General features: G+C 47.1%; 1 protein-coding gene across 4 annotated transcripts in view; it reads left to right on the forward strand.

Annotated features, from left to right (window-relative positions):
* Positions 1 to 689: 689 nt before the first annotated feature.
* Positions 690 to 23,468, forward strand: part of RRBP1 (ribosome binding protein 1) — a 63,396-nt gene continuing 40,617 nt past the window's right edge. For 2 of the 4 annotated variants that reach the window (XM_059406502.1, XM_059406503.1), the window contains exon 1: positions 690 to 955. The gene's annotated coding sequence lies outside the window, so the exon portion shown is untranslated. The remainder of the gene's footprint in view (positions 956 to 23,468) is intronic. The other 2 variants (XM_059406500.1, XM_059406501.1) reach the window with 1 other exon arrangement.

Consider the following 23,468-nt stretch of genomic DNA (forward strand, 5'->3'; position numbering starts at 1 on the left):
CCTAAAAATGGGTACAATCACATTCACCATTGACTCCTTGAGCACCTTCTGGCCTTTCAATCCCAATTCCTCCATTTGCTCAAGAAAATCCTTTCTGGTACTGAATGCCATCTGTTCGAAGATTAGAGTTCGTTCTCTCGGGGCTGACACCCAGCTGAACTTGCCCTCACACCCCGGGGCCTGGAGGCGCCACTGCTTGGGGGAAGTCAGTGGGTTTAAATAAGGCATTCCTCCCTCCTGGCTGTTGGCGGGTTGCGCAACCGCGCTCAGGGTAACACCCACCGCGACCTCGGCCGGCGGAGATTCACCGGCGCAGCCTCGGCATCGCCTGGATTCAAACCTTCCTCAGCCTGCCTGGGCAGCCCCAAGGCAGCCACAGCGAGAGGCGCCGCGAGCCTGGAGTGGGCGGGGCCGACCGGCGCTCCCCTCCCCCTTTGGCGGGGCGTTTCGGTCCCGCCCCGCCCCCGCGCAGGGCCGAGCGCCGCACCGCGCGACCCCGCCCCTCCCCGGCCCCGCCCCCCGCGGCTCCCCGCAGCTCCTCCCCTCTCCTATTGGCCGAGGCGGAGACCCTCCTCTCTACCCAATGGCCGCCGCCGCGGCTGGGCCGCCTGCTCTCTGACTGGCCAGCGACCCGCGGAGTGGCGGGGCGCAGGCCAATGGGGAGAGGCGGCTCGATGAATGGCTGGCCCGGGTGGGGAAGGCAGGAGGCGGCGATCCCGGCGGAGGGGGCCGTTCGCCAGCTCCGAGGCAGAAAGTGCCACGACTCCACACGCGCGCACGCAGCCAGCGACCGGCCGGAGCGGACGGCGGACGGGGCGGACGGCGTCGGGGTCGCGGCGCCTGCAGCTGCTCGGGGGCGGCTTCTCGGCGGAGGCTCGGCCGGCTCCTCTCTCCCTGTTCCGCGGCGGCGGCGGCTGCTGCCTTTTCGCTCTTCCTCCCGCGTCTCCGGCTGCAGGTAAGAAACTTGGCCGGGCCCTGCAGCGGCGGCGGCGGCGCGCGGGCCGGGCCGTCGGGGCGCCGGGGCCGGAACCGGCCGCGCCGCGAGTGACACGTCTCATTGGCGGCCCCTCCCCCGGCGGCGCCGCCTGCCGCCTGCAGTCGCTGCGGCAGCCGACCCTCGGGGTCGGGCCGGGCCCCGGGGGGCGTGTGCCGGGCGAACCCCGTGCAGGGGCGGCGGCCGAGCGCGCCCCGAGGTGTGGACCTCACAGCCCTTGCCGTCGGGTGAGGGGGGGGGACCTGCGGCGGCTCCGCGGCGCGACGTGGCGACGCCTCCCTCCCTGCGGGCCGTCGGGGCGGCCCGCACGCTCCGAAGTTGGGCTAAGAAAGTTGGCGGCGGGGCGGGGCGGCGTACAGCTGGCGGAGGAAGGGGTTAAGTTTCGGGAAGCGGCTGGATGACGTTGCCGGGCTGGAGTCCGGGCTGGAGGGGTGGGGGGGGGGCGGGCGGAAGGCGGCGGGGGCCGGCCGGGGGGAGGAGGGCGGGATTGAATGGGGGGCCCGCGGGCCGAGCTCGTCCGCCTGCGGGCTGCGGCCTGGAGGAGCTTCCGGCGGGGGGACGGGCGGCCCCCGGCAGGGCGGGCCTAGGACTCGGGGCTGTGGGGGACGCCGTGCAAGGACCGGGGCCGTCCAGGGTCCAGACGTCCCGGGCGGCCGCGGTGGCAACTTCCCGGAGTGCGGGCGGCGGCTCCCTGCTCCCCCTGGCGGCGGGGCCGGGGGCACCGTTTCTCCGGCCGGGCCGCGCGGAGTCCGGCGCGAGGCGCCCAGCGGGGTGACGGGGCCACCGGGGCCCTGCCTGGTCCGCCCCGCCCGGCCACGATGAATGGGCCAGCGGTGCCAGGCCCAGGCGGAAGCGGGCACCTCCTGCCCGGCCGGCCAAGCGCGCTGGCACCGGCCTGGCGCCCGCCCCGGCCCTCCAGGCTCCCCAGACCGTACCCTGGGTGAGGGCGGACGGACTGGGGTGCGCGCTTCCAGGAGGGTGTCCGCCAAGCGTCAGGGATCCTTCCCCAGATTACAGATAGTAAATGGTAGCTCATTGTGGTGTAACGGTTAAGGGAGTGGGCTTCTGAAATCCTGGCAGCGTTCAGGGTGACCTGGGCCAAGCTGTCTCGCTCCAGGTGTCTGTTTTCCCCATCTGAAAAAAACGGAGATGCCAGTCGTTTCTTCTTAAGAGAAAAGCTGTGAAGACCCAGAACGCGTAGGAAGTAGTCAACAAGTCTTGCCTGTTACTGCTGGGCTGAGTTTTTAAGGGCTTGCAGGTCACTAGAGGGAGGTGGAGCCTGGTTCTGCCTCCAGCCTGCCTGTCTCAGCACCCAGGGCTCACAGAAGTCCCAAGGTCTGGATTCCACTCCCAGCTCTCATTTACAGACCCTCTATGTAAGTCCCTTAACCTCTCTGAACCTGGGTTTCCTCATCTGTAATCTGGAGATACACCACCCACTCACAGTAGAATCAAGGCAGCCTCCCCAGCAAGTGCTGGGAAAAACTAGGACCTTGTGCAGACAGAAGGCAGTTGGGCAATGGCTCCTGGAGGTCGGAGGTCAGCAGACTGGGAAGCACCAAGGAAATGAAACTTTGAAGGGTGCTTGGGAGCCTCCCACATCACTGTTTGCTTACAGCGAGGGAACCTGTGGGGTGGGGGCATCTGGATGGTATTTTTTGGAGTTTGGGGAAGTGGGACCACTAGGGCCTCAACATGCCATGCTAGACATCTCTTTAGAATTCTGGCTGCTGGGTGTTTCTGGAGACCGAGGCCTTCTTTCCAGCACTCAGGAGGGACAGCTGCATGTTTTACATCTGCCGGACACCGCTGGGGAGCTTTCTCCAATTGACTCTGCCTCCCTCCTTATGCTTTCCTTCTGTGCGTGCTCTTCCTAACTTCCTCATAATCTTGACACCAGAGGAGTCTTGGTGATCCTGCAAGCATGCTGCTTTCCGTGGTGATATTTCAGTTACTTCATGAACTTTCTAAAAGTCAGCCCCCCATGGGCTGCCAACCTGTTTCCTTTCCAGAAAGAAGTTTCTAGTTCTGAGGTTCTGGAGATGCCACTTCCCTCTCTATTTATGCAAAGGAGGAAAAGTGGAGAGACACCTACCGAAACTGGGCTGTTTTCCCTTTACCTGGAGCAATGCACACGTGGCTTGTAAGGTGCCTGGGGTAGGGGCAAGAATGGTGTCTTGAGGTTTGGAGAGAGAGGATAGAGAGCCATAGGCACCATATGCTGTCATAGGACTACTTTCTTTCATAGTTAGGAATCAGCCTCTGAACGTCTGTAAAGAGAGAAGTTAGTGTGGTACCTTGGTGCATGACTATTTGCTGGTGATGGGAGGGTTTTAGATAAATCCTGAATCATTGAGTGACATCTGAGCAATGAAGCTCTTTGCTGAAATGGTCCCTAAGTCAGCAGGCTGCTTTAATTATATAGTATCAAATTCTAAGTGGTTGAATGGAAATGATTTAATCAGAATATTTGTTTATTATGAAATAGGGACACCTTTTAAAAGTATCAGGACCCAAGACTCTTATTTGTTCTTTTATCTCTGGGAACTCTAACATTATAATGAATGACACTTAGGCAGGGGCTCTAAAGGTCTTTGGAGACTGTGGATTTTTGTTCACTAAAATCTTGTTTCAGGAGGGAAAAAATAATGATCAGAGTTAGGAAGGCAGAGACTGTGCTATCTAGCTGTATATCCGGGCCTACAGTAGTAGTTAAGGCCTGGCCTATAACACGATAATTAACCAAGTGAGGTAGACCACTGTACCTGCTAATAGTCTTGTTAATTAGCCTGCTACTTCATTGGACAACTCAAGCTGAGCTCAGCTTGGTTTTTAAGGTTGACTGTTGAGAATCAAAGTTACCAACACCTATGTAGGCCTTGCAGCCACCCCATTCTATAGAATAGGTATGGTTGTTCCCATTCTGTGGATGAGAACATGGAGGCGCAGCAGATCAGGCGGTGGTCAGGCCAGTTCCTGTTGCTCAGCTGCTGGTCAGTGTGGGCGTGGCCTTCTGAATGTTCACCCACAGGACCCGATAGTCCCACATTTGCTGGGATAGTAACTGCTTACAGGAGGACATGGAGCTACAAGAGTAGAATTAAGAGCTTCAGAGGAAGAAAGTACACACCTGACTGAGATGTATTCAGTGCAAGAAGGTATTTTCATTTCTTTATCAAATGTCTCCTGTGTGCTAGGTCTTTAGACACTATAAATATAAATGAATGAGACCTGTTTCTCATGTGAGGAGACTATGGTCTAGAACTCTGTTGTCCAGTGCAGTAGCCACATAGAGCTGTTTAAGTTTAAAACAAGTACAATCAAGTAGAATTTAAAAAGTGTTTCTTAGTCACACTAGCTGTATTTCACATGCTCAGTAGCCGATCATTATCACTGAGAGTTCTGGACAGTGCTGATCTAGAGATAGCTGGAATTTCTTTCTTTCTTTCTTTCTTTTTTTTTTTTTTAAGAGTTCGAGGTAGTTGGAATTCTTTGAACGTTCAAGTCTCCATTCTTGATCATTTAAAAATATGTCGAACCATGTAAGATGCCCTTTCTGTATGTCAAGAACAGTGGACTAGTGGTAGTTCATGGGTTTCACCTTAATAAGATAGCACCCTTAGAAGGCATTGATTTCTGCCTCATTGTGTACATCGCAAATTGCATACCAAGAAAAAAAAGCAGGTGGGGGAGCAGCACAGATAGTGGCCCTCCCGCCGGGGGAACATTCCTAACCTGTTATCAACAGCATCAGAATTGTCATCCAGACCAACCCAAATCTGTATCGGGTCGACAGCATATGGCTTGTAGGGAAAGTTAATATTTAATTCTAAGGGAGAGCCTGGGCACGAGGGCCATTCTGCATTATAGAAAATTAACTTGGGGACTTCCTAGGAGGCTGTTTTCCTAGGCAGACAAATTCTGACAAGTCTTCTGAAACCTGCATCCCAGCTCCCACATCTAAAAACCAGACCCATCTGGGGTACCTGGGTGGCTCAGTTGATTAAGCATCTAACTTTGGCTCAGGTCAGGTCCTGGGATCGAGCCCCTTGTTGGGCCCCCTGCTCAGGGAGGAGTCTGCTTCTCCCTCTCCCTCTGCTCCTCCTCCTGCTCATGCATGTGCACACTCTCTCCCTCTCAGAAAATCTTTTTAAAAAACCAAATAAAAACCAGACACATCTTATGTGTTTCCCTTAAGTGCCATGAATGACGTGTATATCCCACTGTCTAGCAGTGGGGAGGAACTTTGATTTATGAAGAAAGTTTTGTAATTTCTAAATTCGATTAGTTTGGCAAGATCTGAATAGCTGCTGGCCCTTAAACCTCACCCATAGCAGTGTCTTGGTGTTTTCATGCTTGGCTGACGTAAGTTGATTCCTGGGTCATTTGCAGGGATCTGTTCTACTCCATACAACTTTGAAGGGATCAGTGGGTAGTATTTGGGAAGACTTCTTGAGTTCCTGCTTGTACTAGTGGGCTTATCTTTGTCCTCCATGTAGAATAAGGTAAAACCAAAGTTAACAAAGAACCTAGAATGACAGGCAGCTAGCTGCTTACTCTCTTTTTGGTCGGAGAGGAGTTTCACTAAGATTGTTCTGGAAGTTACCAGCTATTTATGGTGATAATGAATGTCATCTGCTGACTCAAAGGTTGGAATAAAAGACCATCTTAGGGGCACCTGGGTGGCTCAGTGGGTAAAGCCGCTGCCTTCGGCTCAGGTCATGATCTCGGGGTCCCGGGATCGAGTCCTGCATTGGGCTCTCTGCTCAGCAGGGAGCCTGCTTTCTCCTCTCTCTCTCTCTGTCTGCCTCTCTGCCTACTTGTGATCTCTCTCTGTCAAATAAATAAATAAAATCTTTAAAAAAAAAAAAAAGACCATCTTAAACCGAAACCTGTAATTCTAGGCCCTGACAAGGTGTGAGTGGACCCGATGTGTTTTAGGCTGTCTTGAGACTGGTTCCAGGACGGGGCCCTATATAGACTGAACTTGGCCGGCACATGAGATCTGTTTGGCTGCCCTCATGTTATTAAACAACAAAGCCACCTTTTAAAGGAGAATTTTCTCATTAAAAATCTAGTTTTGGGGGTTCTTTTGGGGAGAATGAAAATGTTTGCTCAACAGGTCTGCTTTCTTGCATGGCAGCCCTGGACTTGGTCATCCTCTCCGGGCAGGGCCTGTGGCTCTCATTCACCAGCATCCTGTCCTCGTTTACGATACATGCTTGGTATTGGCAGTCCTCAAGGGAGCCGTGTCTACTTCGGCATCTGAGAGCAGAGAGGAGTTGGAGGGCGTCCAGGTGTGACCTGAGTGGTCACCATTGTCTCCTGCTAGCTGCAGGAGGGGGCAGAGAGAGAAGCGGTAGCTGGGGTTCTAGTCTCAGAAATAAGTGGTGCGAGCTTGGACCTGACTTTTATCCTTCCTGGGCTTCAGTTTCTTCTTCATGTAAAATGAAACTAGGCCAGATGGCCCCATCTTTCAGGCCACAAACTTCGGTTTATCCTCAGTTCCTTGGTTTCTCATTCTTGTATCCTGTCCAACAGCAAAGCTCCCCTTCAAAACAAAGCAAGAACGCAGCCATTCTCACCACTTCTGCTGGTACCACCCTGGTCCAAACTACTCTCCTCTCTTTCATGGGTTACTTCATTGGCTCTGAGGAGGTGTCCCTGCTTTTGCCCTCACCCTCTGCCTTTGAGTCTGTTTCCAGAGCAGGTCATATCACTTCTCTATTCAAGAGCCTCCTTGGCCAGAGTCTTTATAGTGGCCCCCAAGGTCCCTGCTTTCACCTGGGCTTCACTCTGCTCCAGTCCCACTGGCCTCCTCTGTTTCTCAGGCATGCTTTTGCCTCAGGGCCTTTGCACAAGCTGTTTCTTAGATGGCCACTTGGCTCCCCCCAACCCCCGCGCCAGGTCGTCTTCAGGTCAGTGAATTCTTCTCTCCCTAACTACCTTGCTTAAAGTGACAGCCCCTAGCGATTCCCCACTCTTATCCCTGCTCCCTGTCCCACTCCTCTGTATCGCTTTCTCTTTGTGATCGCCAGCCAGGCATGTCACATACGTGACTGACTTTGTCCACTCTGCCGACGCAGGGATGCATCTGTTCTCTTTCCCTGAGGTACCCCTAGTGCCTGGCCCACAGTGGATGCCTGTCCTCGCTGAGCTCATGGGGAGAGGATTTTCTCGTGTTCGTGTTCTAGGAGTATATTATTGTTTAGCCTGAAGTAGTCAGGATTCCTAGAGCATCACATATAAACACAAAAAACATATTACGAAGCCAAGTGATTTTTGGATTCCGTCCAGCCTGGCTCCAGTGGAGAGGTTGCAAGCAACGTTCACAGAGGAACGCTATTGAATGGGGATGTTTCCTGCTCTGCCCCCAGAGCCCAGGGCTTCGAAGTGACCCTTAGTGGGAGGCCTGCGCATTGGCTTTCTCCCAGCTGCTGTAAGCCTCCAGGACAGTTACATTAATCTCCGTGCGCCTCGTCTCCCCACAGCCCGCTGTCCCTGTCATGGTGCCTCGCTGGGGCTGGGCCCTTCCCAGCTGCTCGCGCTTCTAGGAGGAGGACACGCAGCGAGCACCCTCGATTCCCGTCTGTGCCTGAGGAGTCTTAGGTGGGGCTTGGGGAAGAACTGAGCGTATCAGCGACAACACGCTCGCCAGGAAAGAAAATGTTATTTTTACTTTGAACAATGTGCTGGCTCTTTCTGAGAAGAGGAGGATTTTGTATTTAGTGAGCAAGAAGTGTTTCTTAGTGGTAGGAGGAAAATTCTTTTCTTGTAGTTGGCATTTTATTCTCTCTTTTAGTCAGACTTCGAGGAGCACAGACACTGAGGAGCTGAGCCTCCTGCCTCTCGCACAGAGTTCACTGTCCTCGGAGGTCTTGGCATGCGGAGGCCAGGGCAGGCCGGAGGAGGTGGTTGGGGCAGGTGGTCTGGTTGGTAAGCGTCTATTCCTGGCCTGCCGCCTTCCTTTTCTTTCCCTTCCCCTCTTCCTGCTTTTGCTTTTGGGCAAGGAAATGAAAAGTTGATCCCGGATTCCTCGCCCTTTGAGATGGGAGCGTCTGGCCTACTCATTTTCCCTGGAAGGGTGAAGACGCTTGCTCTGCCCAAAGCCCAGGTGGTATGTTTCTCTGGAACCTGCCATTCAGTGGTTAAAATGTACCACTTGACTAGATCCAAACTGTTTTCTTGTCAGTTAAGACTCCTGCTGAGTAGGAATTAGATGGAGCCTTTTTTTTATTGAATACACTTTCATTTCGTTCTGTCTTCTCAGGATTTGTTGTAAGTAGGAAGAGAAATAGTAATTTTCAGAGCTTAGTAGCAATCAATCACAGTGATTGAGGAAGAGGAGTCAGTGCTAAAAAATAAATGAATTATTGATCCCCTTAAGGAAGTCTTAAACAGTGGCGTGTCAAGGGACAATGAAAAGGGTCAACTTCAGCCATGACTCTGAAGCTCAGCCGCTATTTCCTGTCTTAATCTGCTTCCCTCCTAAAGTTGGGAGCTTATGAAGTTGGAGACTTTTTCTGAACAGTTGGATTTTTAAAAAGTTGCTGCGCAGGACAGTGCGGTGGGCGTGGCCATGGGTCGTGAGGTTGGGGCAGGAGGTGACTGCCTTCCCCCACCTTGGTCCCAGTCACCCAGCTCTTCAGGGGCGGGAGCAATGCCACATTGCCTGGGAGAGGGCTGCGACGTGGCAGCAGTGACAGGACCATATGCTCCAGCGACCAAAGACGCTCTGCCTTCAAGTTCCATGTGATACGGTTTGCCACCACAGTGGGCATATATATTTTTAAGCTCTTTACTAAAAAGTAAAGTAAACTACACTAACTAAAGTAAACTAACTAAAGTAGTTACCTTTAGTTAACTAACTAAAGTAGTTTACTACTACTTTAAAGTAAACTACACTAACTAAAGTAGTTAACTTTAGTTAACTAACTAAAGTAGTTAGTTTACTTTAGTTAACTAACTAAACTACACACACAGAAAAGTGCTGTCACAAGTCTGTAGCCCAGTTGTAAACTGCCACAAACCAATCACCCTGTTGAACCAGCAGATCAAGAAATATCCCCCAATAGTTTCCTCTTCTGCCCCCTCCAGCCACTGCCCAGCCCCAAGGGTATCGGCTCTGCTGGTTCCTGGCACACGGATTCGCTCCATTGTGTTTGAACTCGGGTATAGATGGAATCATGCATCCCGTGCCCTATTGGGCCTTTCCTTGGATGTGGTGGGTGGGAGTGCTCTACGCTGTCAGCCTCCTGGTAGTTCACGGTCATTGTCATGTGGGTGCTCTGGCTTGTGAGTCTTGCGCCTGTGCCTGTTCCACTCTGTGTGGGTACTTGGAGAGTTAACTGGGGGCTCCATATGTAATATAGCAGAGACTGCATGATATTGTGAAATATAAAGTCCTGCCTCTCAGTGCGGTGACCATTGATCCACATGGCTGTTAGTTCTGTCCCTAGGAGCAGGATTGCAAGCCTCCAGGAGGCATATGCTGGGCTTTAAAAGAGAGGCCAGACTTTTTCCCAAGGTGCGGGGACTCATGTATCCTCCCATCAGCAGGACCGGAGGGCTCGGAATATATTATACAATGGCTGACTTTAAAAAGGAACCAGAATGAAGTTTGAGTTACTGTCGCTGTTAATAAGAAATAACTCCTACCGCACTTCCCAATTGTCACTGGGATGGGAACATTTGGCCATGGAATTCGTTAATCCGAGGTGGGCTTTTGCAAAAGGCTCATGGAAGAGGGTCAGGTTTTGTTGCTGATGAGCAAATGCTTCCTCTTCACCACAAATCTGAGTGGAAATGCAGCTCCTCTTTGTGCAATGAAGGGAGAACTTCGATCTGGGGACTGAGTTATCTGAGCCCCAGCCCCAGGTTAACGTAATGTGTGTTGGAGTAATAAGGGGATTATTATTTCTTCTTCTTCTTCTTTTTAAGATTTTATTTATTTATTTGGCAGAGAGAGACAGTGAGAGAGGGAACACAAGCAGGAGGAGTGGGAGAGGAAGAAGCAGGGAGACAGATGCGGGGCTCGATCCCAGGACCCTGGGATCAGGACCTGAGTGAGAGCTGAAGGCATGGGCTTAATGACTGAGCTGCCCAGGTGCCTTTAAGGGGATTTTTTAAAAACAAAGGAGCCAGCAGTTGAATACCAGGTGTCATTCAGCCCCAACCCCCACCTTTCTAACCTGGAGTTCCTCCCACCTCCTGGAATCCGTGTGCAGACCCCACCCAGGTCAGTGGGGGTGGACTGCAGACTCCCCTCTTCCTGGGATGGATGTCTATCCGGGTCTGGATTTGGAAGCATCCCTAGCAGCACTGCCAGCCCTGCTGTCACACAGCAGGGATGATCACCTTTTTCTTTTGAGAGCTTGGTTGGCTGGGATTTCATTTGGCTAACATCAGTGCCAAACATCAGTGTCTCTTGGCACAATGGTGCCAAATGTCAGTAGCCCCAAGAAGTGAGGGGCCACTGTGTTCTGGTGATTGGGTGGTCTGGACCAGTCTTCTGAATGAGGTTGGGGGCGGTGCAGGCCCAGTGCTATATAACAGATAAAAAGCACCTTCTGAAAAGCATGGAATGGCTTGGAAGATATTTTCTTTTTTTTATTTTAGTGTAATTGAGATACAGTATTCTATTTCATGTGTACAGCAGTGATTTGCATACACTGAGAACTGATCACAGAATAAGTTCAGTTGCTGTCTGTCACTGTGCAAAGTTGGTACAATATTATTGTCTGTATTCCCCATGCTCTGTATCACATCCCCAGGACTTCATTTGTCTTGTAACTGGAAGTTTGTCCCACTTGATTCTCTTCAACCATTTTACCTCCTCCCATTCCCAGCCTCCCTCCCCTCTGGTAACCACCACTCTGTTCTCTGTAACTGAATCTGGGTTTAGTTTGGTTTGGATTGTTAGTTTTTGTGATTTAGATAATGACTTGCAAGTGAAATTATGTGGTATTTGTTTTTCTCCATCTGGCTTATCTCAATCAATGTAACACCCTCAAGGTGTGACTGTGTTTTCACAACGGGCAAGATTTCATTCTTTTTTTTTTTTTTTTTTTAATTTTTTTTTTTTTTTGTTTGTTTGTTTGACAGAGAGATCACAAGTAGACAGAGAGGCAGGCAGAGAGAGAGAGAGAGAGAGAGAGAGAGAAGCAGACTCCCTGCTGAGCAGAGAGCCCGACGCGGGACTCGATCCCAGGACCCCGAGATCATGACCTGAGCCGAAGGCAGCGGCTTAACCCACTGAGCCACCCAGGCGCCCCGATTTCATTCTTTTTGCCTGAGTAATATTCCAGTGTGAGTGTGTGTGTGTGTGTGTGTGTAAAGTATACCACCTCTTTTTTGTCCATTCATCTAACTGTGGACACTTGGGTTATTTACTCTTGGAAGATAATGAGGAAACCAAAACCTCAGTGAAAGGAGTGACCTTGGACAGTAAGCCCAACCCCAAGGGCATTTGGTAAATGAGGAAAATTCTGAATTTTGAGGACATCTCTGGGCACGGGGGGCAGTATGATGGAAGAACCTGTCTACTGAGAGCTCCACAGAGAGCTCCTTTGCGTCCAGGGTGAAGGCAACCCAGAAATAAGCCCATTCCCCTCCTGAGAGCTGGTACTCACAATTTGTACCTCTTGCACATCCCATGACCTAAGTGGAAGGAAATTCTCCAGCCGATTTTTAAATTCTTTATTTTAGAGTCGACCTGCACAGACAGTGCTCCTGGGCCATCCTGCAAGTGAGCAGATGAGCAGATCTTTGAAGGACTGCTCCTTTATTCCAGGCGTAGTGAAGCCCCATGTGTAATTTTCACAGGAAAGTGAGCAGTCCCTAGTTAGGAATAAGTAAACCCAAAGAATACAGAGTACTGTGAATGGGGACCAGCAGAAACAGATCTGTGAAAATATGAGACCGTGGAGGAGTTGACTGAGATTGTAAACAATGCCTCTTACTATACTTCAAGTAATAGACTAGATCGAAAATACATACACGTCAAGGAAACTGTAAAACGACCTAGCAGAATTTAAAAAGGAAGCAGGGACAACCGCTAGACATGAGCAGCTCGATAATTGTAATTAAAAACCCAGCAGATTGAAGAGAAAAAGTGAACTGAAAGAGCAGAATAAAATGTACAGATTTCATCTTCGAAACCCAAATAGATGAATAATTTCTAAGACCGATTAAGAATCAAGGAGGGTAGACTGAGAAGAGTGTCTAATTGGGATTCGGGGAGAGGAGAGAGATCGTGGGCCAGAGCCAGTATTGGCGAGATGATGCCTGAGGGTTTTATGGAGTAGATGAGGCACCCAGCCAAAAAAGGAGAAAACACCCATATGTAGGCAGTATAGTGATAGAGGAACCAGAAGCGGGGAGAAGTCCAAAATCAAGAAACCCAGATTACTTTTAAGGCAAAAACCAGGACAGGTCATTAGTGACAGACCCTTCCTTGCTAAAGGAAATTCCGCAGGATGCTCTTGGAGGTCAAGCAATGGCAAATGGGAGGAGTAAGCTGTATAAGCAAGGAGTAAAGAGGGTGGTAAGTATTTGGACCCCTGTAAACACATGTAAAAGAATAATAGTATCGTTTGGTGTGGGGGTGGTGGCTGGAAAAGGGAGAGTATTAAATACATAAAAACGTTGTACCATTGAAGGCAGAAGGGATAATGGAGTTAGGGGAAAGGGTAGACTCATTTAACTTTGAACTTGGGGGACCCTGCATGTTCTTTTTAACAGTAATTACTAAAGAATAGAAACTGTCTTTTGTACAAGCAGAAGGGGGGGGAAATGGAATGCTTTTTTAAAAAAGAGATAAGAAAGGACAGATGGGAAAACAGCACAAAATAGATTATAGATTTAAGCTCAAATATATCAGCATTCATATTTAGTATAACTTGATTAGAAACTGCAGTTAAAACATAAAGATAACATTCTGGGTTTTAAAAATCCACTCTTGTGCTGTATACAGGAGACAGGTTGAACATGAAAGATAGAAGATGTATTGTAGAAAGTCTATTAAAAGAAAACTGGTATGGGGGCACCTGGATGGCTCAGTCAGTGGAGCATAGGACTCTTGATCTCCAGTTCGTGAGTTCAAGCACTGCGCTGGGCATAAGGATTACTTAATGCAAAAAAAAAAAAAAAAAGATGGGGCGCCTGGGTGGCTCATTTGTTAAGCCACTGTCTGCCTTGGGCTCAGGTCATGACCCCAGAGTCCTGGAATAGAGCCCCACATCAGGCTCTCTGCCCAGCAGGGAGCCTGCTTTACCCTCCCCTCTCCCCATTTGTGTTCCCTCTCTCACTGTGTCTCTCGCTCTCTCGCTCTCTATGTCAAATAAATAAATAAAATATGTTTTTAAAAAAGGGAGAAAGAGGAAGAGAAGAAAGAAAAGAAAACTGGTGTTATATTATTGTTATATAAAAGAGGCTTTGTCACATACACAGAAAGTATTCTAGAGAGAAAGCACACTTAACAGTGATCAGAGTTTAATTTGGCTTAAAGATAATGCCAGTTTTAACTCTTAAGTGCATCTTAATAAATCACAAAATGCATAAAACAAAAATTGACAGAACCACAAGCAGGGGTCAAATCTGTAATCATGGTAAAGACTTTTAGCACATCCAGTCAGTAATTGACAGCTAACCAGACAAAAATCAATGATTAGAACTTTGAACAAAAGACTGTATATAGTCCAGGACTATATATAAATAAAACATTGCAGCCAACTAACGCATATTTGGCTTCAAAAATTTCAATGATTGGTCATATCTGGGGCTTTAAAGTAAGTCTCAACCAATATCAAAGGATTGAAATTATATAGAGCAGGTAATCTCACCACAGTTTAGTAAACTGGAAACACGAATAAAAAGAAATAGAAAATCTCCACTTTTGGAAATTTTGTAAAAGTATGCTTTTAACTAGGTTAGTAAAAGGGGAAATGGAGTGGTAATGAAAATTCTACACTAGTGGGATGTAGCTGAAGTATTATTTACAAGAAAATATGTACCTTTAAATACATCAGAAAAGAAAAGATGAAAAGTAGTGGGCTATAAGTAAGTATCCTTCTCCAGAAGTTACAAAAGACAAAATAAACTGAAACCAGTCTGAAGAAAGTATGGATGAGAAGGGGTGAATGAAACCGAAACCAAGTAAGTAGATGGATGAAGCCAACAAAGCCAAGATTTCATTCTTAGAAAAGATGAGTAATCTTGACAGATATCAAGCAAAAGTGATCGAGAAAAAGGCAAAATCTTCTCAAGAATGGAATATGGGACTTTACTACAGATGTAGTAGACATTAAAAAGGTAAGTGGTTAGAACGAACAACTTGAGCTAAATAAAAATAAATGAAATAAAATCCAGTGTTGTAGATGTTTATTAAAAATATCTGAAGGATCCTGAGGAGGGGGCTCTACACACATCATATATAGAAGAACTTTTTTTGTTGTTTTTTTTTTAAACATCTCCACATGGGAAGAGTTCTGCAAGTTCTGACAACATAAATAAACTTCTAGGAAAATATTTAGATGCTGAACCAAGAAGAGAACCAAGAACCTAAAATAAACAAAAGATATCTACAAAAAGCAAACATCACACTAACCAGCAGGACATCAAAGTCTTTCCCTTTGAGATAAGGAAAAACAGGATGGCTGCTGTCATTCCTTCTCTTTAGCACTGTGTTGGAGGGAAAATTCAAGAAAAAGTGAAGCCAAAGATAGGAAGATAGGGGAGAAAGGAACAAAGACATGATCCACAGGTAGGATGCTTATGTATGTAGAAAATATTTTTAAAAACCTAAGGAGGTGTCCTAGAATTAAGCGAGGTTGTTGGAGGGGCAAAGTCACCCTGCAGAAATCTGTTATGTTTCTGGATACCAACACCAAACAGAATGAAACAGTTACCACATTTGTAATGGTGGGAAAACTATGAAGAATCAAGAAATAAGTCTTTCCAAAAGCATGTAAGTCCCCACAGTGTGCATTATTTTCCTCTGCCAGGATACCCATGTTTTTTTGTTTGGATGTGATCCTTACAGCCATTTAATGCACAACTCCTATCCTAATGGAATTTTCCGTAGAACCTTCTTTCATTGTGCACTTGGGAGTGTTGATGTGCTGAGGTTTGCTTGGATACAGTGCCGAAGAGACTGGTCCCGGCTTTCTGGGAGCCTGGTGTCTGGCCCATTAAGAATTCTGTCGTGGGCCAGCACATCTTAACTGTCATCATTTTGAGAAGTCAGGGTTCTGGATTCCTACCTTAGAGGCCTGTTGTCTTCATTGATGAGGGGAAGCCTGTAAGCTCTAGGAAGATTTAGGCCTTTTGAAGTACTTACTTTTCGAAAGACTGTTATTTTGGAGAAACACAAAAACTTGTCAATTCTTTCTTTTTTTCCTTAGGCATAGAAATTGAATCTGAAATAGCCGATGAATAAGCAAAGGCTTATAATAGAGTACATTTCTATTTTTAGTGTTTCATCTTTCTTCAAAATGAGTACAGCATTGTTTTGTTAAAGTTGTTTCCATTCTCTTAAAACATGAAATAAATTATTTCAGAATATGTTGTTTAGTGACGGAATTTTCTCTTAGTTTCTCTGGGTTTAAAAAAAAAAATCAGAGATTACACTTAGTATTTGGATGAGGTGATCCGAAAACCCTCTTCTCCAGACACTTAGAAATGTTAAAGTTAATAAACATTCTCTAAAAAAGCATAGATAAGCTTATAAGTTAGTACTAAGAGAGATTGCCAGGGGCTATAAGTGGAGGGCGAGGGGAATGAGGGAGGCCTAGAAGTAAGCTGACCCTGGGTGTGGGTGGAGTCTTGTCAGCTGGAGTCACCTAGGTCTTGGGCTCGTTTGTTGGGGGATGGGACCTGAGCCTCCCCTCATCCTCTCATGTGAAACTCGCTCCCTTGAAGGGCGGCACTCTCAAGGGAAGGGCAACCTAGTGGCCAGGGGAGATGACCCAGGAGCTTCGCTGTTTTGTCCTGGGGCCAAGTCCGTCTCCATGAGAACCTGCTTTTGGGAAGCCCATGCCTTGTGTAAAAATCAGTCCATGGCTTTTCTCTTTCTGAGGGCCTGGTTGAAGCAAAGATTAAACTGCTCTAAGACAAGCCCACAACTCAGCCCAGACAGGATTTCCTCTGATAAAGTCCCACCAAAGATGTGACACAAAATCACTATTTAAGGCATTAAAGTGGGTGATAAAAAACATTAATGGAAAAAATAATATGGGAAAAATAATACCAGGGAAAAAACCAGGCCAACTTGAAAACAAATTGTTTATTCAAAGGACTGATTATAGAGCTGGTTAGATTCAGCTGAAGAGACCATTGGAGAAGTGGATCATATATCTGAGGAGTTTTCCCAAGTGGCAGCACGGAGAGCTTGAGGTCTAATTAGGAATCCTGCCGCAAAGAAGGAGCAAGAACATTTTCAAAGAACAAAGTGGCCTGGGGTTTTCCAGAATTTATGAAAAATGTGAGCCCTCAAGCTCAGGATGCGTAATGAGTCTGAAAAAGATAAAGATACATGCCTAAAAATATTTTGTTGAGTCTTTAGAACCCCAAAAGTGAATCTTAAAAGTTCTGAGAGATTTTTTTTTTTAGAGGTGTCATAAAGGAACAACAAATGAATAGTGAGTTTCCCAATAATAACTCCTCCTCCCCCACCAGAAAGAGCCAGAAGACAGGAAGACAGATAAAATAATATCTTCAAAGTGGTGAGAGAAAAGGACGTCAGCATGGAATTCTGTATTCAGCTAATCCATTCATGAAGAGTGCGGGTGGAATAAGGACATTATTGCAGGTCTGTGAGGACTTGAAAAAGTTGATCCAGAGCTGCTCATTGCTGAAAGGGCTGGTCAAGGATGTACTTTGGAAAGAAGGGGGTAAGCTGCAAGAAGCAGTGGTCCGCGAATAAATTGGTCAACATTTAGGGAATGCACACATAAACTGTCTGAGGAAAAACGAGGAGTAGGTCTGGGGTGTGATGGAAAAGGGGAGGATGCATCAGGTTGGAAAAGGGGCTCATGTCAGTTGGAAGGGCACCAGACGTCAGACCTTCTCCAGTTCTGCTGCTGTTGAGGATGTGGCTGGAGACACATGAAATGAGGTTAGAAATATGGAAGGGACAAAACATTTTGATTAGGGATGCCTGGGTGGCTCAGTGGGTTAAGTGTCTGCCTTCATCTCGGGTCATGATCTTGGGGTCCTGGGATGGGAGCCTTGAATCAGGCTCCCTGCTCAGCGGGGAGCCTTCTCCCTGTGCCCCTCCCCCCCACTCATGTATGTGTGCACGCATGTGCTCTCTCAAAATCTTTTTTTTTTTTTTTTTTAATTTTATTTGACACAGAGATCACAAGTAGGCAGAGCAGCAGTCGGGGGGCGGCGGGGAGGGGAAGCAGGTTCTCTGCTGAGCAGAGAGCCCAGTGCGGGGCTCGATCCCAGGACCCTGAGCCCATGACCCAAGCTGAAGGCAGAGGCTTAACCCACTGAGCCACCCAGGCGCCCCTCTCTCTCTCTCAAAATCTTTAAAAAAACTTTTTAGTTACAAGTTCAGTAGTCACTAAAAAAATAGTAAGAACAGCATGTATTAACTTCCAAACACCATAGAGGAAAAGGAGATAAAACCTTAATAGTCCAATAGATGCAGAAATAAAGGGGGTTAGGGCAGAATAAGCAAGGAAGAAGGATTATAAATAGGAATGACAAAATAAAGGTTTAAATGAGTCCAATTATATAGGAAATCACAATAGGCGTTGATGAATTAAACCTACCAGTTAAAAAGACAAATTGCTACATTGGTCTTAAAATAAAATCCAGCTTTATGCTATTTTTAAGAGTTCTACTTAAAACATACGAACACAGAAAGGTTGAAAGTAAAGAATAGAAAATGATTCTAGGCCAATATTAACCTCCCAAAAGTTGATATAACTTTTTAAATAATCAGACAAACTAGACTTTCCTGGGGAAAAAGAAGTTCATTTTTAGGGATAAAGAAGGTCACTATATAATAGGGGGAAATAGCAGAGGCTGTATCAGGAAGGTGTAACAATGCTGACCTGAAGTTCAGCTAATGAGATGGCCTTCAAATAAAGCCTACATTGACAGATTTCCAGGAGAAACCGCTGAGTCCATGATCATGGTATGAAATATTAAGAGTTCTCAATAGCTATTAGATTGAGCTGGCAAAACAGGGTTCTATAAAACATTTTTAAGCTCAAACTAAGGATACGCTTAGAACCCTACACTCCAGAGTACACGCATATTTATAAAAATTGACCACAGTCTAGCAAAATATACCAAATACCATAGTCTAAATCAGTATGTTGAGCCTCAAAATCAATTTAATTGGTTACAAAAAACCTTTTCAAATGTTTTAATGGTGTAGAGAATACTGGTGCATCTGTGTACTAGTATTATTTCATGAAAGCTCATTATTTATATGTTGTATGTCACAATATACACACACATATACAAATGCTAATGTGTATGTTTCTGCATCCTGGGTCATGGAAAAAATTATTAATATGTCTGGATCCTGGTTAAAACTCTGAAAGCTTTGTCCCATATCACACAGAACAGAGTCTGTGATGACAGCACAGTTAAATGAGGAACTGTCAATGATAATTCAAAACTCCCCAGTGTTAGGGGAGTTAAGGACACAGCTACCTCACAAGTCTGTGAAAATAGTGTGTGTGTGCTATAGCTTGTAAGATGAAGCCACAGCAGTACTTAGAGGAAAATTTATTGCCTTAAGTATTTGCTGCAAGAAAAAAGAAAGGCCTGGAAATTAATAAATGTCTTATGTCAGAAAGTTAGAAAGAACAGAATAAACCAATAGAAATGAGAAGAAGAAATAATGAAAATTAATTGGGTATGCTGGATCACAAACCAAAAGGCTGGTTCTAGAATCATTGAAATTGAATCATCAGTTTATAACAGCCAAGACCCGGAAACAACCTAAGTCCATACACAGATGAGTAGATGAAGTTGTGCCACACACACACTTGCACACATACTCATGTGTGCCCGCTCACCATGGAATATTATTCAGCCGTAAGAAGGGAAACCTTGCCATTTGTGACAACATGGAGGACCTTGCAGGCCTTATACGAAGGGAAACAAGACAGAGGAAGACAAATTCATATGATCTCACATACATGTGAAATCTGAAGGAAAAAAAAGAACAAAAAACAACAACAACCCAAAACCAGTTTCCTAGAAAAAGAGATGACATGTGGTTACCATGGGCAGGGGGAGGGGGAATTGCAGCAAGAGGGTCAGAAGGTACAGACACCCACTTACGACATAACTCCATGCCAGGGATGTACCAGACAGCATGATGACTAAGCTAACATCGCTGTGTGTGGCGTGTCTGAACGTCGTTAAGAGAGTAGAAGCTCTCCTCACAAGGAGGAAAGAATGTTTTTCCTTTTTTTTTCTGTCTTGTTTTTGTCTCTATATGAGGTGATGAGTATTAACTGAACTTAGTGTGGGAATCATTTCTTTCTCCCTATATATGTCAAGGCATTGTGCTATACACCTTACACAGAACTGTCCTGTGTCCTATCTCAATAAAACCGAGTGGAAAAATTAAATTAGCACTTAAAATTCACCTCCCTCCCTCTTTCCCCCACCACCAAGAACAGAGCTGGGAATACAGATCTTGACAGTTTTACAGGCAGATTCCACCAAACCTACAAAGAACAGGGGGAAGGGGACCATCCTTAGCTCATTTTATGAGCTGTGGGTGACCTTGCTACCAAGATCACATAAGAACTGGGTCATAAGAATGACACCTGATTTCTCTCACTTATGAGCACACATGCAAATCTCACAAAAAAAAAAAAAAGTGAACAAATCTAGTGATACATTAAAAAAAAAAAAAAGGCCCAACATCAAGAAGCGTTTATACCATACGAACCATCTGTGAGTTAACATTAGAACATATATTATTGTGATTCAACCCATTTCAGATTAGAGAAAATGTCAAGTGGTAAAGAAAAAGCATTTGCTAACATTCAGTACCCAATTGTTAAAGAAGAAGAAGAAAAGAAAAGGGAACTAGGAATTCAAGATAGCTTAACCTGATGAAATGTTTCTACCAAAAAACCTATGGTCAGCATGGCGTCTGATAGAAGTGGAGACTCAGAGGTGAGCCCAGTTAGCCCCCCTCCAACCCCAATCAACACCACTTCAGAGCCCTGTGACACGAGAGCTGGGGTGGTAGAAAACGAATGGTCACAGTATTTTTCACAATATTTGAAAACCATCAGACATAGAGGGGGTGGCGCCTGCGTGGCTCAGTCAGTTAAGCATCTGACTCTTGATTCTGGCTCAAGTCATGATCTCAGGGTCGTGAGATGGAGCCCCATGTCTGACTCTGGGTATGGGTGCTTAAGATTCTCTACCCCCCACCCCGTCCCTTCCCCACTTCTTATTCTCTCCTCTGCAAAAAAACCTTAGGAGATGGTAGTCCTGATGTGGCCGTATCTGCTAGGGTCTCTGATTTATTGTCACTTTGTTTTAGTTTTGTATCTTCCTAGCTGGTCACCTTGTGCCCAGAAAGTGAATCTAGAGACTTGCTCTCTTGGACACCCGCCCAGCACACCCCTGCCTCACTAGTCTCCCTTCCCCTGGCCCACAGCAGAGGAGCTGCTCAGTGATGAGACCCGGCCCTGGGGGTGCTTTAAAGGGTCTCTTCACAAAACCTACTCAAATCCCAATTGCCCTAGGAATGGAAGAAAATCCATTCTCTCAGGACCCTCAAGGTAAGTCAGTGAGTTTCCACCAGCTGAGCCTGGGAGTGGTCCCCAAGCCTTTGGTGGCCTCTTGCTTCCTTCCCTCCTGGAACCTTGACGTTTCTGCTCTACACTCTTAAGTGTACTAGCAATAGTAAGTACAAGCACCTAGTTTATAGACCTCTCCCAAAGCCATCGAACATAGGTTCTCTGTGGTCAGCCCATACAAGATGTGGATGGTCACATAGCTGGCCCTGTTCTTTGCCCAGTTGGGCCTGGCCTGTGGGAAACCCAGAGAGACATTCCTGCTGGGGAGCCTTTTGTGACAGCATGAATTTCAGAAGCAAAGCCCCCAGAATGCTGGTGTCAAGAGCACACTTAGGAGGCAACCCTGGTGTTCTCACCCCTGTGAGTCTGGGATCTCTCCGTGATGTTCCTGCCCCACCCAAGCCAACTGCCGAGCAACAAGATGGCTGCCTCTCCCTTGGCACTCCTTGCTGTCTGTGGGGATATGGCCTTCACTGTAAATGTTTCGGGGTACTACTTATCAAGACTAGGGCTTTTCATTTTTCCTGTGAAAGATTTCTTTTAACGAAATTCTAACTCAGAAATTAGTGGTGGGGAATAGGGTTTCTTTTTCGAGCAGCCCGTTCTGCCAAACTTGGAAGACATATCGGGCTGCCATCAAACATACATTTGTGTGTGCAGCAGAGGAAGAAATATTCTCCCCAGCTTAGCTTTGTGGAGTCTGTGCTCCTAACAGAGGATATATTTTTGTATCCCATATTGGCCTAACTTGAGTAAGATTCAAGGCGATTTTTTTCAGCCCTGGCTCTTCTGCCTCCACCACAAGGTTGCCCCAATCCTACAATGCTCAGCAGGAAACAGACCCTGCTTTGTAAGAGCCTGGTGACCGCGTCAGCACCGTGACCCTCCTGCAGCTCCCCGGGAGACAGCTCTTGGAGGGTAGTTGCTGAGAAGCTGCTTGGGGCTCATGGCGTGACTCAGACCCCTGGCATCGCACTGCCTCAGAAGAAGGGGAGTGTGTCAGAGGACTTTTGTCATCAGAATAGACTCCTACAGTAATTATAATGTGGTGTTTGTACCTGAACTTGTCTGTGTTGGCAAAGTTTGGAGAGGTCCTTGTGAGGACCCAGAGTTCTAGTGGATGGATGTCCACCGAGACTGTAGAACGTTCCACACCTTCTTGTCCCTGCCCTTCCATCCACTGGATTCCCTCCAGGACCGAGTAGGGTACAGTTTCCTTTCCCATACCTCGTTTGTGAGTGTGTTCCTAGAAAGGCTAATTTGGGACACCCTCTCCTGAGGGCACCTGGCTGTGGCTCCCACTGTCAGAACCCACAGCCAGAGGTCAGAATCCACTTGCCCAGGGTTCGAAGGCTCCATGAATCCACGTCACACTTCACTTGTGAAGGTTATGGCTGTGATAAAGAGGTTCCCTGGTCCTGCAGACCCAGGGTGATAGTCAGGGGGAAATAAATGTTTTAGCCACAGCTGATGGGGGTTACGGCTGGGGGAGCACGGGCCATGGAGTTTTTGTCACGAGTCCCTTAAACCCTGTTCTAGCAAGGGACTTATTTAGAAAGTGAAATTTTGTGTGTGTTCTGTGATGAGAATGATTCTTCTTTGAACTTAATGTTGAGACACATAAAACAATCTCTTCTCAGTCCTTTCTTTAAAATGCCCTACTGTGAGAATTTGGATTTTGTGATTTTTTTTTTTTTTTTGGAGAGATTTCCCACTCTCTTGCCGTCCCCAACAGATGAGGAATCTCAACTGACAAGCCTGGACCTGGCCTGCCCCAAGGTCTAGAGATTTGCAGGGGGTGGGGGTCATGCCAGGAAGGGAGCCTGTTGACCTCTCTCCTTCTGCGCCCTCCTCCCTCTTTCCACCTTAGCTTGTCTGCCTTCTTACACTTGTCTTCTGTTCACTAATTCCACCACTGCTCCTCTTTACGGGGGCCTAGGATCTGTTCAGGGGACTGGGACTATGATAGTAGCATCAAAATTAGTTGATAAAAGATGGATGGATCCAAATAAGTAAGCCTCTTGGGGCTCCTCACTGAAGTCGGACCCAGCCTGGGCAGGCAGCCAGGAAGCTGTGGACTGGTCCACAGGCAGTGAAAAGAGGTGGCTTGTGCTCTTGGTTTGGAAAATGTCATCAGGCAAAGGGCTCCCTCCCTGGGGTGAGGATTAGGTCTGATGACAATGGTTTCCCTTCCTCTTTGCAGCCTGCAGCCATGAAATTCCACACCTGGGGTCTCTTATTTGGTGTACTTTCCCTGACTTCCTGTTTCCTAATGTGCAGATTGCAAATATTGTCACTCCTGTGTGTGTGTGTGTGTGAGAGAGAGAGAGAGAGAAGTGGGGGAAGGGAGAGGGAGCGGGAATCTTAAGCAGGCTCCATGCCCAGGACTAAGCCTGCCTGACTCAGGGCTTGATTTCACAGCCCTGAGATCATGACCTGATCTGAAATAAAGAGTCCGACCCTCAATCAACTCCACACGGGCACCCCACAAGTTTTGCAACTCTTTAGGAACTATCCTGAGGGCCATTTTTTTCTCAACAAATTTTTGATCGCTTTCCAGGATTCTGAAGGATTGTCTCTGACCCTTGGTCATCGCGTTTATCACAGCACTGGGGAAGGGAGACAACAGAGTAGAGATGGTGTGCCAGGGGCAGAGCGCATGCAGTTGAAAGCCTGTAGAA

This window comes from Mustela nigripes, chromosome 7 (assembly GCF_022355385.1).
Source record: "Mustela nigripes isolate SB6536 chromosome 7, MUSNIG.SB6536, whole genome shotgun sequence".
Classification (NCBI taxonomy): Eukaryota; Metazoa; Chordata; class Mammalia; order Carnivora; family Mustelidae; genus Mustela; species Mustela nigripes.